This window comes from Pongo pygmaeus, chromosome 6, assembly GCF_028885625.2.
Source record: "Pongo pygmaeus isolate AG05252 chromosome 6, NHGRI_mPonPyg2-v2.0_pri, whole genome shotgun sequence".
Lineage (NCBI taxonomy): Eukaryota > Metazoa > Chordata > Mammalia > Primates > Hominidae > Pongo > Pongo pygmaeus.
Window position 1 is genome coordinate 144222173 of NC_072379.2, and position 6703 is coordinate 144228875.

Sequence of the window (6703 nt, forward strand, 5' to 3'; positions counted from 1 at the left end):
AGCACACCAGGTGGCGATAAGGAAGCATATAAATCCCAGTGGCTTTCATCTGACATGAGAATTTATGAATTCAAAACAAAGCCCTTGTATCTCAAAATTCAGTTCATTTGTTTATTAAGGAAAACATAACACTATAAGTTAAGTTTCCCTTAATAAACAAAATGTATCACTATAACAAAATTAAGTCTACAGAGCAAAAACCAAAAGCACTATAACCCCCGAAGACAAACATTTGTTTTTGCTACGTTTCTCCTAATCTTTATTCTCTATCTTGAATGGATTTTTTTAATGTGTGATTCACTCAAAATTTCGGCTTTGTGGCATTGAAGCCAACTCATGACTTTTAACACCCTTTATTTAGTCCCTTGAGTCTCTCTGTCTGTGGCTTCTGCTTGTGTCTTCCAAAGTCCCCAGTTGTTCTTAGCCCACCTTTCCCAGTGCTTACCTGTGTGATGAGAACTGGTTGTTATTCCTCCCCTATTATCAGGTCTTCAAAATGACACATCTATAAACTGTTTACATCTCTACCTTACAGAGTGAGTTGGAGAACAGACAGAGAAGGATCAATAGTTTATAGAGTGACGCTTCTCAAATGGCATTTGCACTCAAGGACCCTAAGGTATGTGAGCAGGGCCAATGGAGCAGATTTGGGATTTAAAGACACTTTTGTTTAAATTGCAGTAGGTAGCAGTTCTCAATTTTGAATTGTGAAGATGATGAAGGAGAAGACTAGTGTGGAGCTTATGGGGAATGTAACGGAAGGGAATAAAATGGGAATGTTACATTCAAGCAAGAATGCTTCTATCACCCTTGTTTTCTGTCATTGGGCTAAACTGGGCAGCCAGAACACTGTGGCTTTTGATGTATATCAGCTAGTCTAGTTCTTCTCAGTCCTCACTTGGAGAGATTTAAAAATGTTGATGATTCAGTTCCACCCTCTTATAGTCTGAATTAATAGTTTTAGAATGGGGGTGTTTTTTGCTTATTTTAATTCCCCAGGTGATTTTACAGTGAAGTCAGGGCTGAGAGCCAAGTGACATAACAAGTGATATAACCAAAATTTGAAAGGACATCACTTCAATCTTAGTACCTCTTCCTCAATCATGGTAAGAATTCTTGAGATGCAATCTGTACCTGGATCAGAGGGAAAATAAGAAAATAAGTCCAATTTTTTTCCATTGGCTTACATTGTTATTAAACTTTTTGAATTTTAAATTCATGTATTTATAACATGTATCAACACTGTTTTATCAGAGTTGCCAGATAACCTTAGGAAATCTGTATTTTCCCCTGGAGTTTATTTATAAAAGTAAAAATATATAAATTGGGAAGACATGCAAGTATGCAAAAGAGCTTAATGTTTATTCATTATCATAGAGCATTAGAACTAGAGCAGACCATAAAGATCATCTATGTGTTTTTCAAACTGCAGCTATGATCTTGTTGGGAAAAGCTGAGTGTTGGGAGAAGCTGAGGCAGGGCTTGCATGTCTGACACAATGTAAAAGAGTCTTGGAACATGTCTGGGGTCCAGGGTCTAAAACCCCTTGTGGCCTTTGACACACCAAGCTCTGTGCCAAAGGGTGGAAGGCTGCCCTGACGCACCATAATCTAAGCCCAGGGCATAAAACCCCTCGTGGTTCTGGAATGTGTCTAGACTTACTGGCTCCTTGCTTCTAGCCCTCCCAGGCTCCTAGATAGATTATGTCTTAGAATTGGCCATATAAATGCTAAACCATCACAGCTGTAAATCATGTGCTTAATGCAATGCTCCTTTTCAACCCCATATTCTCACCACCTGTTTCTTTGTTTGAACACCAAGAAATAGTCTGGGCTTCCAGAGCTCAGGGCCTTTGCAGCCTCCATACTTGCGTTGGCCCCCCGGACCCACTTTCTCTCTCATATTGTCTTTTCTCATTCCTTTGACTCCGCCAGACTTTGTTGCCCCCACAACCTGGTGTTGGGTCTGATCACCCCAACAGATCTAGTAGAGTGTTGTGAAATCAATTTAGAAAGCTGCAACTAGCGTTTTTATGCAAGAAATAATATGACAGAATAAAGTAGATTGGAAGATAAAATATCAGAGTCCATCACATGCAGTAATTGTAAGTGTTTTGTGAAACTTCATTGTCATGACCTATTTCTTACAGTGGGTGGTCATCAAAATGTGTGAAAGCCACTAGTTTAAGCTGGTTCTGTGTCTTTACTGATGGAACAAATGGATTCTGGAGAAGCTAAGGAAATTACTCACATTTGCACAGCAGCTTGAAAAACACTGGATTAAAACCAGACTTCCTGATTATTCTTGTTTTTAGATTTCCTTTTGGGGAGTATTACGTCACATAAAACAGGAAACTCTTTGGAAAAGCAGGTAAGTAGGATGCCTTTGTAGTCGTGTAAAGTAAGACTTCAAGTTTGAGGAGGCTAAGCTGGAGAAAAGATAGAATTCAAATTTGTAGATGAAATGAAGCATACTAGATTCTGCTACTTTTTATTTGAACTTTTTGTTTTAGCCCAGAAATCATTGTTTTGGGAAGATATATTAAATTAAAGTACAAATTGGATTGAGACATAGAGACACTGAAGAAAGAACAGATGTGTGGCTACTGGAATGTAACTGATAAATAATATCTAAATTGTCAGTGACAATGACAATGGAAGGCAAAGAAACCCACAGGACCATTTAGATCTGTGGTAGACTGGACTTGGGAAGAGAATGACTGGAGGTCAGTATTTCTCAAAGTAAATTTGGTCATTTACATCTTAATCACTTGAGATCTTTGTTAAAATTCATATTCTTAATCCCAGCACCTTGGGAGGCTGAGGCGGGCAGATCATGAGGTCAGGAGTTTGAGACCATCCTGGCCAACATGGTGAAACCCCGTCTCTACTAAAAATACAAAAATTAGCTGGGTGTATTGGCATGAACTGAAGTCCCAGCTACTTGGGAGGCTGAGGGAGGAGAATCGCTTGAACCTGGGAGGCGGAGGTTGCAGTGAGATTGCACCATTGCACTCCAGCCTGGTGACCGAGTGAGACTCTGTCTCAAAAAATAAATAAATAAATAAAAAGGATATTCTTGGGTTCTCCTTTGGCTCATCCAAAATGGGTGAGACCTAGGATTTTGCGTTTTCACATATGCTGCCAGGTGATTCTTATGCTCTGTTAAGTCTGAGAAGCACTGGATTCAGATATGAAAAAAAAATCAGGTATCAATTATAATCAAAATATTTCTAACTTAATTTTGTTAGCCTGTTTGTAAGTGAGGCACAGTTCCAAAAGATGATGGAAGTGATGGTATACTATATTGGGAGAAGACCATAATTGATCTGGTATATAGACTTTCTTACTACTTAATGGGAGACAAAAATTGCCTTCTGCTGTATATCTAATTACCTTTATTCATTCATTCAATCAATCCATCACTCAACATTGAACGCTTCCTATATGCCTGTCACTCTGTTGAGCTCTGGGAATGAAAAGGTGAGCAGAGGATTATATTAGAAACATAATTCAATTTACTGTCATACCCAACATCTCTCCCAGTTTAACAGCTTCTCCTTTAGTCCTTGGAAGATATAGGCCCCTATTCCCTTTGGCACACTCTCATTCCCAAGGCACAACCAAATGAGTCAGGAATGTGCACCTGCCCTGACACCAGGCAATCAATTGACGAGATGCTCCCTCTTCAGAATTTGAAGATGGTGACATTATGGCTGTAGTCAGTAAATTGCTGAGTGTAAGTGTATGAGTTATGACTTTATATCCAAGTGATGGTCACAGCGTCTTCATGGCTAAGTCCTTCAGACCTTAGTTTACATGTCACTTTCTAAATAAGTCCTTAATGACCTCCTAGAATGGCTCATATTTCTCCCTTGTTTCCCTCATAACAATTGGAATAATTAATTGTGATAATTATTTGTTGCCAATTTTCCCCCACTAGAATATGTTTCATGAAGGCTGGTGGGTTACATCTATGTTGTCTTAAAACAGCTCTATGCTTTGCAACATAAAAAATTTTTAATGAATGCATCATTACAAAATTTGCTTGAATTCATTCCATATTTAATAATTTTTAAATGGGCCCAAATAGGCCTTAGTTTTAAGATTTTCTTAAACAGTTGTGGAATGATCTAGTTTTCTAGTTTACTTTCTTCCAGCACCTACTATTGTGAAGAGCCAGAAACCAGATTACATCACCCTTGTCATTATACTTGAAATGTTTCTTATCTCCTGCTTGATTTGTTCAAAAAAATTAAGGATCCTTGAGCCCCAAAAATGCATTATGAAAGGCCTAAGGTTTCAAACACTTTCTAATAATTCGTTTCCCTTTCTTCATCTAAATAAATAATTGCCTTTGATTTCATTGCTCATATTTCCCACATCTATCAGCAAGTCCTGCCAACTCTTCTGTCAATTCCTATCTTAAATGTATTCAGTTACCTCCACTTCCATCTGCACTACTCCAGCCCAGTTCAGGTCACCATCATCTCTCACCTGAACTACTGCAATAGCCTGTTAACTGGCTTCTCTCCTGGAGCTCTTTTCCCCTAAAATGACAGAGTAGTGTTTGGCAAATAGGAGTAAGATTTTGTCTCATCACCACTTAAGATTTCCCTGTGGTTTGCCAAAGGCACTTAGAATAAGCTCCAAGCTGCTTTCTCTGACCTACCCATTCTAGTCTTGCCTACTTTTCTGACCTTAAATTATTACACTCTCCTAGTTGTTAACTATCCTCCAGCCGCACTAAATTGCTCTCCAGTCCCTGGACACACCAAGCTCATTTCTACCTCAGGCTTTTAGTAGCTTACTTTTTAGCTCAGCTCTTATTTCTGCCTGGATGCCATTGGCTTTCCTCTCCACATGGCTGACTCCCTCTTGTTACACACTTTCAATGCCACCTTCTCAGAGAGGCTGTCCCTGACTACCCAATCTAAAGAAACACCTGCTTACCAGTTTCTACATTATCCTACATTAACTCTCTTCCTGGCCTTATCACTGTTATTATTCTTGTTTTTTTAATGTTTCTACTGTTTGTCTCACTTCACTAGAGAGTAAGCACCATGAAAGCAGGACATTGGCTCTCAAATTCACTTTGGTATTCCTGAAGCCTAGAATGTGCCTCTGGGGGTATGGTAGAACCTTGATAAATATTTGTAGAAAGAACAAACTGTTGCATCAAGATGTAAGAGCTCTAACCTGAAACACTTTCTCTGGCCACAAATTGAAAATTTTACCAAAGTGCGTTTATTTTAATCAAACGAAGAATCTCACAAAGGATAACAGTTTATTCTTTACCAATAAGTGTGTACAAACTTGAGTCTTCTCTGCATGAACTGTACCAGGGAAGAAAAAGCACTTTCATTGTTACCTATGTCAGCAAGGATAGGAACAGCTTCAGATAGAAGAACTCTGGAGTTTAGAGCTTGTCCTCCACTGATCTCCTTGGAGGGAAGAATGAATCACTTAACCTCAGGGCTCTCTTGCTCTGCCTTCAGATTAATCATATTGACCTTTCTGGCAGGGTTCGTAGAAGAGTTAACTAATCAATGTCTATAAAGCATTTGGATAATGAAGAAGGCTACAGAAATGATGATGATAATAATCTGTCTTTTGCTGATGCATGGCATAAGCAAAGAAAAAAGGCCACAGAAATATATTTTTATACTGTACAGACTTTTATGGTGATGTGCAAATATTGTGCCACCTTTATTTTTTACAGACTGCCTTTTATTCTATGAGACCTAGACCCTCAAATTGTTGCTTCCTTAAAGGCAGCTATCCTAATATTATTTTCAAAAAAAAAAAACATGATTGTGCCAGGTCGGAGCAATTTTCTGCCTTTTACTTGCCTATAAGTGGCAAATTGTCATCTTTTTTATTACAGTGCTCTTTTGTGTCAGAGAAGACATAAAACATGAACTTCAAATGACTGTAGACTGAAACCATCCAGGTGGGTGTTCTGTTCAAATTTAATTTGATGAAAATGGCTGGGAATGTTTGCTCTGTGTTTGTATTTCTACTGGAGAAGAGCCCATTCCCTAGGCGATTGCTTTCCCTCATACTCTATGGTTATGCTAAGGTTGTTGAATGGTTAATGAGAATGTTAAGCGTTTGCTGTTTCATGTAGGGCTGCCTCTAGGATACACATGAGAGGAATGGATTTAGTGTGGTTTACCAACATTTTCCTGCACTTTAAGTATCCCTTCCTACTACTAGCTTTATATTCTTGTGTCCTAAACTCCATCAAAAGATTCCATTACATGTTTCACATCTGTACCCTTCCATGAAATGGTGCTTTAAGAAAATTGTGGGGATAAAGAAGCATTTAATTCAAAGGAATGCATTCCTAATGGAGCATCTGTGAAGGGGTTAGCATTTTAGGCAGAGAACTTTCTGGTGTCTTGTACATTATGTCATATAATATTGCCTTACATTACCAATATTGTTATGGTTTAAAGCTTGCCCTATTTCAAGTTCAATAACTGGGTCAAGGTTGAATTCAAGACAGTATTTTTCATTTTTGATAATGCCATTTCCACACCTTCTAGAAAGTTACTCCATCAGAACCAGGAAAGAATGCTCTATCGTGACAATATTTGCTGGCTAGCTTGCCTTCCCACTCTGTTTTTAAGACAGGTATAAATTAATAAAGTGTTACTGTTGAACAGAAGATAGCTTTAATACAGGGAATTTCAAGAGAG